The sequence below is a fragment of the Protopterus annectens genome, chromosome 2.part0 (genome assembly GCF_019279795.1).
Source record: "Protopterus annectens isolate FY-2018-M chromosome 2.part0, PAN1.0, whole genome shotgun sequence".
Taxonomy (NCBI): domain Eukaryota; kingdom Metazoa; phylum Chordata; order Ceratodontiformes; family Protopteridae; genus Protopterus; species Protopterus annectens.
In genome coordinates, this window is record NC_056728.1 from 1,070,796,946 (window position 1) to 1,070,809,744 (window position 12,799).

Below are 12,799 nucleotides of genomic sequence, written 5' to 3' on the forward strand. Positions count from 1 at the left end.
GAGTCAGTCACTAGAGCTGCAGATGAAGGTAAGGTGGTTCATACAGCCTACCTTGATCTGGCCAAGGCCTTTGATACCATTCCCCACTCAGGAATCATAAAAAAACTTACTAAGCTAGGTATCAACCCCTATATCACTAGGTGGGTTGCAAACTGCCTCACAGATAGCCCACAGTGTGAAAATAGCTGACTCCAAGTCAGACTGCCGACCAGTCATGAGTGGAGTCTCACAGGATTTGGTCCTGGGTCCTCTCCTGTTTGGTATCTACTTCTCTGAAGTCCAGGCCAACACGAAGACACTCTGGCTGACAAAGTTTGCAGATGACTGCAAGTTGGGAGCTATTATTAACTCCCCAAGTGATGTTGACATCCTACAGAAAGGCCTCAATGAGACCAACGACTGGTGTCAGAACCATGGCCTTAAGCTCAGTTCCAAAGAATGTGTCTTCATCCCCTTTGGGAAAAACCCGGTTCCCTTCAATTATCACACTGATGGTAGTCCACTGAACACAGAAGGAGTTATAAGAGATCTGGGAACACAGGTTGACAGCAACCTCTCTTTTGACCACCACGTTGTCACTGTGGTCAGAAAGTCCTTCTATGTGGCACATCTCATTACTAAGGATTTTGCATCCAGGAAGAAAGAGGTCATTGCCTCCCTCTACTCTTCCCTCATTAAGCCAATCATTGAGTGCAATGCCCCATTTGGCATGTACCTCACTAGACACCTGCAACAACTGGAGAGGCCACAAAAGTACCTCATAAAGAGGATCCTAAGCCTTAAACACTTGTCCTATATGGACAGACTCAAAAAACTCCAACTATTCTCTGTCTCATATCACCTACTTAGAGGCGATCTCTGCTTGACTTACAAAGCAATGTCTGACCCAGCTCTGTTAGAAATGCTACATCTAAACAAATCCCAATCCCTGCGCACCACACGCTCCAGAGACCTCAACCGCATTACCACAATCAACAGAACATGTTGGAGGGACAGGTTCATAACCCAGAAACTGCCCATGCTAAGGAATAGACTTCCCATACATGTCAAGTAGAGCACCTCACCGGCCCTCTTCAAGAGAAATCCAGATGAGTGGATAGGAAATAGAAAATTCACCCCGGGGATCACTCCAGTGGCTCTACTCAACAGAGGCACTAGAAACTAAGGTTGGGTGGCACGATGCCAGGGTAATCCTATGGGCTAGGCTTGTAAAGGCTCCAGGGCCATTAGCCTAGTACACACCTATGAACCTATGTTATCTGTGAGTGGAAGATGGCAAGAATCAAGTTTGACAGGTTGATCCCACCAACAGAATAAGATTGTTTAGCATTATCTGAATTGAAGGGATATTTTAGAGCTACACAGTTAAGGCTCATATAGGTTGTGACACTGAGGTAATCCATCCATTGGTCAAGATTTCTCTTGAACAACATGTACTGGGATTTTGTTCCACAGCATTTGTGGCTCTGATGGATCTAGATTTTTGAGGTGAAGCACATTCATCAAATCTGGGTTTGACATGGCCTTGTATGTTAGGCAAAGGTCACTGAATAGAGCTGGAGTTCTTAATGGGGCATTGTACTCAATCATTGGTCTGATGAGTGAAGATGAGAATCCCTTCATGATAAGGTGGGCAATGTAGAAGGTCTTCCTAACTACTTTAGCTACATGGGTGTCGAATGACAGACTACTATCAACCTGGGTCCCCAGGTCCCTGATAACTTCTTCTGTGGTCAGTGGATTGCCACCTATTTGTAACCTTGTTTTGGCATTTAACTTTAGTCCGTGGCTCCACCAGTTATCGTGAGACCCTTCTGAAGGATATCTGTGTCAGATGTAGTTTGCAGTCATCTGCAAACTTTGTCAGCCATAACCCTCCTGTGTTTGCTTGTACTGAAAAGTAGATGCGGACACCACTTGTGACAGGCTTTGAGTCTGACATGGCGCCAGCAACTCTGACCCTGTGGGTTCTGTCACTCAGCCAGTTTGCAACCCATCTTGTGATGTATGGGTTAACATTTAAGCTGATGAGTTTTTCAATGATATTGTATCGAAGGCCTTAGCCAGATCGAGGTAGGCTGTAGGTAAGACTTTGATTAAACAGCTGTCCTAGCTGTGGGTTTAATTCCTCATTGAGTTGGTATATACATAACACCAGTAGAAAGTTACAATTCAAAGTGGAAAGGGATGATGAAGCAGGAAGGACATTCAAAAAGTAAGGACAGAGAGATTTTGGATGCAGATCAGCAAGGAGAACAGCAGTCATACAGAATATTATATTCATGAAACAGCAGAAAGTATCATGGAAACTAAGCCAACACGTGAGTGGAGAGTCTGCCGATAGGGATGACTGTTACTAGGGGTACACACAATTGGCAAGAAGGGGTTGAAAAATTAATGGAGGAAACTGGCAAAGGAACCAAGGTATTGGGAAGAAATAATTAGAGAAAAAAAGGTAACAGAATGGGGGGAGGCCAAGAAGACCTTTGGACTGCAGGCTAGAGACCGTCTTCCCTATCAGGGATTAATATTAGAATACAGAGAAAGGGATAGAGGAATCCTAAGTGAAAGACCTGTACTGTAAAGTTATTAGCTGAATCTAGAACAGAAGCTGCTGTTAAAGGGAAGGCCATATAAAATATTGCATAACTATAAGAATCATTCAGAGAAGGTTAGAAAAGATTCAGGAGAGAGATGATAAAACAAATTCACAAAGAAACAATGGGGGTCATTCATATGGCTCCCAATTATGCAACAAAGTTTGGAAGATTTAGGATTTTTGCTTGGAGGTGTTTGCATAGATATTTTTACTGTCCAAGCAAACTCCAAATAATTTTTCCTCATGTAGATGGTAAATGCTGGAGATGTAATGGGGAAGAAAGAGGTAGCTGGGAACAAATGTTTTGGGAATGTAACCAGTTGGCATACTGAAAATTCCCTACAAAGTACTATGCTATAAATACTGAGCAAGCAAAAGGATGTAAATAAGGAAATTATTTTTGATCTGGGATACAGTATCTGAATTGCCTAGACATAGAAAGGCCTTGATAAATTAAGTTGGTGGCTGGAGAAAAAACAATTACTAGAAAATAGAAATCAAAGTCTAAATCAACCGTATCTGAAGTAGTGGATACTGTAATAGATATAAAAGAACTGGAAATGGTGTCTTTAGAAAAAGGTAGGAAATACTGGGAAGAATATATGAAAAAAAAAATGTTTTAGAGGAGGAATGAGGTTTAAGGTGCGGCAGGGATTGACCAATTTATGTAATGTTGGACTGATTATACTATGCAAAAGAATATATGTGCTATATAAATGTTTGTAACCATGAACAAGTTATTTTCTTTTATATAAATCTAAGTATGTCAAAGTCACAAGTCATAATTCAACAAAGGTGTTTAAAAAAGACTATGGTTAAAACAAAAACAAAATTACAATAAAAAAAACAACATAACAACACTATTGCCTAAACAATAGTTTAACATAGTAAGTTGCCAGTAATCAGCAAGTAGCTCAAACCAAAATATGATCTCACAAAACCTCTGAGTCTAGGCAAAAAAAAAAAAAACACGATATCCTAATTGTTAAAACATAAACAAAAATGAGCTGTAAATTTTGGCAGACAGGCTTCCTAACTTGCCATCAAAACAATTAATTACAGCCAAAGGATAACACAAAAAACATTAAGTAACAAACACAAATTCTAAGACCAATCTTACTGACTTAAACGAGCAAAACAAACACTAAATGCAAGTTGGCAGACACCTCTCCACTCCTCTTCACCTGATACAAGCAAGCCTTTCTTCTAAATACAATAAAAAAAATAAGTAGTAAAACAAACAAAGAAAAAAAAAGACCAGACTTGGTCAATGGAGAAAACTCTGCTTTATTCATGTGTAAGTGCTTTCCTCCACTAAATGCACTCAATCAGAAAGATGATCTGATGAAGTCCAGTTAGTGGATGAAAGCGCTTATCACATATGAATAAAGCTGCGTTTTTCACCAACTAACTTGTGTCAATTTTTTTATTATTATTTTTATTATTTTAAAACTTAGTAGTGCTTTTTGAAGTTCTGTACTGCTTTTAATGGTTTCTGAATGCTAGATTTTAGTTAACTGTCCTGTTTTTATAACACAAAACTGAAGACAGCCTCCTAGTCTCACACTGGGATCAGTTATTCTACTTGCGGCTCTGATTCTGTTTATGTACTGGTCCATCCTGTGGCTCAAATTTTGGATGAGCACAGGGGTCCTGGATGTGAGGTAGATTTATTTGAACCACAGGTAATCCTTTTCCTTTGCCTTGCAGGTGTGAGAGGATATACTCCACAGAGAGCTCACAGCACGCTCTTCCCCCATGTCTAGTAGAGTTTACACAGTTAGAGCCAGGGAGAAAAGAAAAAAAATATGAACCTTCCTAATGGCTGTCTAAATGACAGCCCCTCCCAGTCAAACCCAGCCCTGCGAAAGGGAACAAATGTACCAAATGACAGAGATGAAAAGTGGCGAACAGACACTGGGGATAAAAATATGGAAAAAATAATACTTAGTCTTCTGAGATGGAAAGAAGGATTAGAAGGCAGCGATATCCATAGATACCTGCAAACCAAATTACATGAAGCCTTACATCTACCTGCATCTGGTATTGTTAGAGACCCAAGGCCACCAGCTACCTCTGATAAACCACCTCTCAAATTATTTTCAAATTTCCACAAGATACTGCAGATTCTGGGTACTACCAGATGAATGGCTGTTCTACTAGACTGTACCTGGGCTTTTCACTTGAAGTTACTGCAAAACACAACACCTTTGCCATAGTCAAAATCTTTGCTAAATGAATTATATTCTCTCTTGCATTAGATAAAGTAAAAAGGGTCTGCCAATACCTTTATTACCTCAGATTCAGTTTTGGTAATTTCTAAGCCACAAAGTTTGGAGGCTCCAAATAAGCTAGGTCGTCTAAGCAGTGGGGACCATGCTGCACTATATGGGAACAGTTTTATCTTTCTTCCACATAAGTCAGCAGTCCAAGAGCTTTTCATAGTACTGACCAGTAGTTCTTACAGGTTTATATAGTGCTTGTACTATTTGAAAAGAAGAACAGGCCTCCACTCTGGACATTAATACTGCCATCAAAAAACTGAGGAGACTGAACATCATGGTGGTTACTAGGAAGAGAACAGGAAGCAAGGTCAACCGAATTAAGTAGTATCCTACTTTACAGCCAAGTAACTGTATTTTCTGGAATACTCTTTACTGGGACATTAGGTCATGCTCATGAAAGAGGAGTACATTATCAGCCACCTCTGTTTGGTTTGTTAAACTGCTTAACAGTTTAGTTTACTTATTAACTACAACCACCAAAAGGTGGGCTGATCATAGTTCACTGACAGTGTAGTCAGCAGAAGGAGGCTATTTTTCTTTTTACTATATATTTTTAATGTACATGTCTAAGGAAGATACACCTCATGGTCAAAATAAGGTGGAGTGTACAGCCTCAAATAGAGACTGCCCTTAAGTTTTAGCATCTTCAGTAAACAGCAGTTCTTTAGCAAAAATAACTAACTGGAGCTTCTGGGAAGGTAAGTTTAATATTGTGGTCGACAAAGTAATAATGAGGTACTTCCCCATTTCGGGGGGGGGGGGGGCACTGTAAAGTACAAACAGTTATTACAGAATGGATGGAAACTCATGGCCTTATGGATGTACAGATAATTACGCACCCACAGGAGCCAGGGTATTCTTTCTTCATTCCCTAGGGTACATGCCAGTGCAGAATTTATTTTTAGTTGGTTTTGTCCGAGACGGATCAATCTGCTTGTTCAGGTTTCTTGATGACTGAAATGTCCATTATTAGATAATTCAGTGCAGCTGTTACTGCTACCTGCTAGCTTTTGGAGTAAAACACACACCCAAAGAGAAGAATCCAGAACATCTGCATTTCCTTAGGAATAGTGCGTCTCTTATATGCACTACAATACTTTACAGGGCATGCTTATCATCCCCTGGTGAAAGGCCTTTAAGAAAGACTTTAAAAGTATTGCTCAGGCTGCTAAATGAATGTTGCATGCCCGCTGTATGTCTACAACTACTCCACTAACAAACAGCTGTCAATGTTACAATCATGGAAAGGCCAAGAACTGGAAATAAACTTGAAATGAGTACAATCCTCACAGAAAGAAATGAGTTATATCTTCAAGGATCTAAAATCACAGGCACGGAGAAGTAGGCCTAACAAGTTCTTGAATTTTTGGATGGTTAGTAGAAGGGATGATAGAACTATTGTTAAAATTAACCAAAGTTCCAAAATATGGTTAAATCCTTAAAACTTTCTAGGCTTACTCCCATGCTCAAAGTTGCAACCCACACCTTAATAATGAGATTTTCATTTCCACCTTTCTCACAGAAACTTTTTGTAGAGCAGGCCTATTCCATATCTAGGAATGTTACCCCTGAAGAGGTTATGGCTGTTTTGCATTCCACTCCTTCCAGTTAAAGCAGTTAGACCTGATGGGACAGCTACTGAGTTGTATAAAGCAAAAACACATGATGTTTCCCAATTTGTGCTGTCCCTCTTTCAAACTATGTTTTCTGCGGTCAATATAGCCCATTTGTCAAGGGCTCTGTCTATCATGTTATGCCTAATCCTGAAAAGGACAAGTCCATTACAGCTACTTACAGGGCAGTTCCTTGATAGGTGTGGAATAAAGCTGCACATTAAAGTATTAGTTAGGTTCAAGCTTCTTCTGGACACAACTACCACTCCCAGGCATTTGGGATTTGCCCCAGGCTGTGGTATTGTGGAATGAGAACTCCTTTTAACTCTCTCTCTGATGTTTCAAGCCACCTGCTCAGACACCATCCTGGCAGCTGCATTTTACTAAATTTTGAGAAGGCATTGGACTCCGTATCATGAGAATACCTATGCTTTGTACTTCAAGAGTCCGGCATACCGGCATCTCTGCTTGTGGTTATCCAGGTTTTGCATAGCTTCCAACTACCTGCCATAATTACCAATAAGGATTGCATCCTCCCATTTCTATTAGGGAAAGGTACATGCCACAGTTCTCTCCTTTCCCCTACCCTATTTTTATTGAATAGAAAACATTCTGCCTATTTTTTTCCTGACTTAAGTATTAATGGTTGGAATTATACTGGTGTGCATATTAAATCAGTACAGCACTACTTTTAGCAGACTATTTCCGTGATGGTGCAGCGGTAGCATTGTTGCCTCACAGCAAGAGGTTCTCCTGTTTGATTCTCGGCTGGAGTGCGGGGAGTGCCTTCTGTGTGGAGTCTGCATGTCCTCCCCACGGTTGGGTGGGCATTCGAAAGACATGGGTAAATGGGCATGCCTTCGTTGAAGGTTGAACGTCGAACTGGCACCTCGGCGTTCGTGAAATTCTACTGCCAATCATTAGTGGACCAGAGTTCCGCTGTGGCGACCCCTAACCAGGAAAAGCCGAAAGACAACAACAACAACTACTTTTAGCAGACTATAGTTTACTTTTATTTCTAATACTAAATATGACCTCCCACTCATATTAAATGTTTTTTATGACCTCCCACTCATATTAAATGCTTTTAACTCTCTCTCTCTTAATTTCAGGGCTGAACATTAACATCCTACATGTGAGTTATTTCCTGTAAATCCTAAAGTTGAAACACTGTGAGCTTTGTCTATGCCTCAAGCTCTGTAGCAGTGCTCTGATCCACCAAAATATTTAAGAATTAAGTTACATGAATAACCAATGAAGATGACCAGGCAAAAACTCAAGTCATTATGGGAGAGTTGCACCTGGAAATGTTTACATCTCCCCTTCAAAGGATAACAGATGCTATTAAAATTATGATGGCCCCTAATTGATAGTGAACTAAGCATTTGGCTCTGCTCTCTTTGTCTAGGCAAATGGACAAACTGCATAAGATGATGGCATAAAATGTCTGGGACAGCAGGCAGTGGAAACTAGCCTTACGGATTTTGTTTGTCCCAGCATTAACTGGGCTCACAGCATGCAGAATATTAAAGATTATACTCTAGCCTTCAAACTACATCATTTCAGCAGACAGGGCACAGACTTAAGACACTGTGAGCTAAACTGAAATCCTATGTACATCTTTACACATCACCTCATGCCCTTTTCTAAGACAACTTCCAATATATATCCCTCTGCAGGTGGCATGTTAATTGTGCTGCTTTTGCTGCCTGCAGGGCTTTCAAGTAAAATCTTGATGATTGGATGGGAAATAGGAAATTTACCTCAGGGATCACCTCTGTGGCTCTGCTCGACAGGAGCACAGGAAAATAATGTTCTTGGGTGGCGAAAGCCAGGGTACCTTTTTGGCTAGGCTTATATAGGCCATAGGGCCAATAGCCTAGTACCTACCTATGAAGGCAGCTGGGATAAAAATTATTTTGAGCTCAAATGTATCACTTTGAAAATACCCTAAACTACACAGGTGAAAATTTTATTATGTAGGCTCATTAGGGAAAAATGTAAGCTTACAAACCTGAACAATAATAATAAGTTATGTACTCACCATAACATTCCATCTGAGTAGGTAAACTTCATTTGTGCAGCAACCTGACTGATAAAGGTATGAGATGAGGCCCAAGTGGCTGCTGAACAAATATCATCCAAAGAGACTCTAGCTCTAAAAGTTGCAGAAGTAGACATAGACCGAGTAGAGTGGGCATGGACTCCCTGAGGTGCGGGCCTGCCAGAACTTTCATATGCTAAAAGGATACACTGCGAGATCCATTTAGACAGCGTGACTTTAGACACAGATTTACCCAAGTTAAATTTGGCAAAGGAGACGAACAACTGCTCAGATTACCTATGACCAGAAGTCCTGTGGATGTAGAAGCAAAGTTGTCTATGCACATCCAGTGAGTGTAATTTATATTCCCCTTTGTTTTGGTAATTAGGGAAGAAGACTAGTAAGTTGATGGACTGATTAATATTTGATTCAGAGGCAATCTTGGGAAGAAAGGAGGGATTGGTCCTGAGGTAAACTCTATCCTTGTGAAAAGTCAAATATGGTGGTTTTACACAGAGGGCCTGTAGTTCAGAGACCCTTCGAGCCGAGGTGATAGCAACAAGAAAAGCCATTTTCCATGACAACAATTTAAGATCTACTGAAGCTGCAGGTTCAAACGGGAGAGCTGTTAAGGCCTGAAGCACCAACGTTAAATCCCAAGGAGGGACTACATCCTTCACTGGAGGTCTGAGCAGAAAGGTGCCCTTCAAAAAGGTCTTACACAATTTCGTGGTGATCAAAGGGCCCAGTTCATTTCCCACATGATAATGAGAGATAGCTGCTAGTTGAACCTTGACTGTGGAGGAGCTAGCCCCCTGATGAAACAGCCCTGACAGGAAGTCTAATACCGCTGGCAAAGGAGCTGTGAAAGGATCCAAATTTCGACATTCCGCCCAAATGGAGAAACGTTTCCATTTGCTACTATAGACCTTTCTAGTAGAAGGCTTGTGTGCTGCTACTAGAATAGTTTTAACTGGGGAAGAGATACCGGAAGTCCTAGCTACAAGTGGAACTGGAGCAGCCAAGCTGTGAGCTTGAGATTGTCCAGATTCGGGAGTGGAAGATCTAGGGGGTGGGATATTAGATCCGGACAGGGATCCAGAATCCAAGGGGGATTCACCAGATGAGACCAAAGGTAAGGGAACCAGGGTTGACGAGGCCAGAATGGGGCAATGAGGATTATCCTGTTCCAACCGGGCTGGCTTTCTGCAAAAACTTCAGCATCAGAGGAAGAGAGTGTAAGTATAAGTAGGGGACCGGAGGCCAAGCATGCACCAGAGCATCTCTTGGAGGTTCTCCGGAGGGGGAAATGAGAGCGAAGTAGTCGTAACATTTTGTGTTCGAGGGCCATGACAAGGCCCGCTCTGCTGGCTCTAGCGGCTCCCTCCGTGGCGTGGGATAGAAGCCGCATAGAGGTGTTTGATATGGATCAGAGAGTGGCCATCTGGGCGGAGTGCAAACGTTTGTCCTCCGCCGATATGGACTCGGGGACGGCGCAGCGTACTCTTTGATAAGGTCCCGCTGCAGTCGAAGCACATGTGCTATGTAGTTCAGCGACCTCACAGAGAAGGTAGCCGAACTAAAGACCCGCTTCCCTAAACGGTCCATCGGCCGAGACTCCTTGCTCGGGGGATGAACCGAGGGACTCTCCTGAGCTAGTTCCCTCTTGGTGGCAGCCGCCACCAACATGGCATCCACAGGGGGACCCTTACTCCAGTGGGACTTGTCAGAGGGTGGGCTAAGAATTTTGTCCGGGTGCTTGGGGACTGGCTCCACAGTGTCCGCTCCTTCACACTCTGGTAGTAATCAAATCTACCAGGGGGTCGGCCGGAGGGGACACCCAAGAGGTAGATGGGCCTGCTTCAAACGCCTCCAGGAACACGGATTCGTCTGAGGTAGGCTTTGGGGCAGACGAACCCCCTTTATCTTGAGCATCTCCATGATGTCACCAAATGAGACATCTTCGGGGGGTGATCTTGGGGAGCCTTCCCCCTCCTCCAAATCCGTGTCCTCAGTCAAGGACTCGGGTGAGTTCAGGTGCCTCCTTTTGCACGGAACCTCCTCGGGGGCTGTCCGAGGAGGTCTCACCAGCCACGCCTTGTTCAAAGGCGACCTGGGACGTCAGAGCAGGCTGTCCCTGGGGCCGGGTGATGGAAGTCGGGCCCAACTGAGAAGGAGTGCAGGGTGGAGCCGTGGCAAGGGCCGGGGGCCTGGATTCTCTCGACAGGACCCTCTCCACCACATCAAATGCCGAGGGAGAGCTGCTCTCTCTGGGATCTGAAAGCAGACCCTCCCTCGGATCCGATGGACGGATCGGAGCCGGTGCCAAAGCGATCGGATCCGACGGACCAGTATGCTCCGACCCTGACGGAGCCGAAGGCATACCGATACCCCCGGCTCCAAGGCTGCCCGGCTCCGAAGAGCCCGGGAAGCGGGATGGAGAAGGAGCTATCGAGGCAAAAAAAGGGGTCGAGCTCCCACCCCGGGGGGGGGGGGGGGAGGCAGGAGCACTCCCATCTGCATTTGGGCCTGGAGGAATCTTCTCATCATCCGGTCCAAATCTGCATCCGTGAGACTTCAAGTAGATCTCAATGAGGCCACCGAGGCGGGACGGGAGTGTTGCCTCGATGACCTCGAAGGAGATCGGATCTCTTCCTCCTCAGGACCCGGTGAAAAGCACGGGGACCGGATCCGAGACGGAGGAGACCCAGACGTCCTGGAGGGAGAAGACCGCTTAGCTGGGGGGGCCGAAGAGGAGGCCTCGGCCTGCCGCTTGTGTTGCTTCTCCCTCCTTTTCTCTTTCCTGGCCTCCCACTCCTCCGGGACTAAGGCGGGAGGTTGAGTCCCGGCCGGGGGGAGGGAAGCAGGAGTGTAGCTGGAGCCACAGGAGGACCGGAGGTAGAAGCCGAATCCGGGTCAGAAGACCCGCCAGAATCAGCTTGGACCTCCGGTCCTTGAGTGCCCTGGGGTTGAACGACAGATGGAACAACCAGAAGTCAGGTGTTCAAGTGTGGCCATCCGCCGGGGACAGCTTATGGCCACACTCGGTGCACTTAAGAAGATCAATTTTGGAGCCTCAGCCATTTAAACTAAGAGAGAACACACACGTAGACCCCAAACACACACACACACACTACCGGAACCAATGGAAGGAAGGGGACTCGGAACCAATGGCGAAGAGGGAGGGAAAAGACCAAATAAGTATAAGTTAGATTAGAGAGGGGTTTTACAAAAAGGGACCTGAAAACACGCACACACACAAAAAACAGAAGAAAGGAGAGAAAAAAGGGGAATTTTTTTCTCACAAAAGTCACAAAGGCTTGGAGCTGTAGATCAAGCTGCTGTTGGATAACCGCGGCAAACTAGATCTGAGGTCAGTCAGAGTTGGCAGGGGATTATGGGTAGGGGGAGGAGCTTGGAGCTCGGATCTAAAGCTGTTGAAAACTGCCGGCTCGGATCCGAGGTCGGATCCGAATCCCATAGGTTGCTGCACAAATGAAGTTAACTACTTCAGATCAAACATTGCTTTGCTTCTGAGAGTCTGACGGGAGTTTACTATTAGTCCGATGGACATTTGCAGGTATTTATAGTTGTTAAATATATGTTCTATTAAGAGCTCTTTAACAGGATCGGTTTACATTACACTCTATCTCAAGTATTCTAAGATATGGATCAACGTAGTGATATTGAGAAAGGCAGGTGGGTAGTCAAAGCTAGAACTAGATCTTTTTTCTAAATATGTATATTGTGTGTGTGTGTGTGTGTGTGTGTGTGTGTGTACACACACACGTATATATATATATATATATATATATGTATATATATGTATACATCTATATATCTCTATATATATATATGTATATATATGTATATATATATATACATATATATATATATATATATATATATATATATATATATATATATACACACATACACACACATGCATACATATGTGCAAGCACACCAAATTTTTTCATTTTAGCTAATAAATAGCTTGCCACTGCGATACAATCTGGGGCCATATAATATGACACTACAGGTTTTACAATATCTCTGTTGTATACTTATGCACTAACAGAAATGGGATTTTTTTTTTTTTTCGGGTATACTGGACCAGTGTGCTGGCACCCTCAGGCTGACTTTAAACATAAGATGCGGGACTGCACCAGTGTGCCAATGAAATTATTTAAGCCTTTGCATCAAAAGACATGAAAAAGCCTGTTCTAGTAAAACCTCAAGTGTGAGTATGGGTTCC

The 12,799-nt window shown here is 43.4% G+C and overlaps 1 protein-coding gene across 6 annotated transcripts in view; it reads right to left on the bottom strand.

Moving 5' to 3' along the window:
- PSIP1 (PC4 and SFRS1 interacting protein 1) overlaps nt 1-12,799 on the bottom strand; it is an 801,135-nt gene that overhangs the window by 310,513 nt on the left and 477,823 nt on the right. The gene's annotated exons all lie outside the window — the stretch shown is intronic.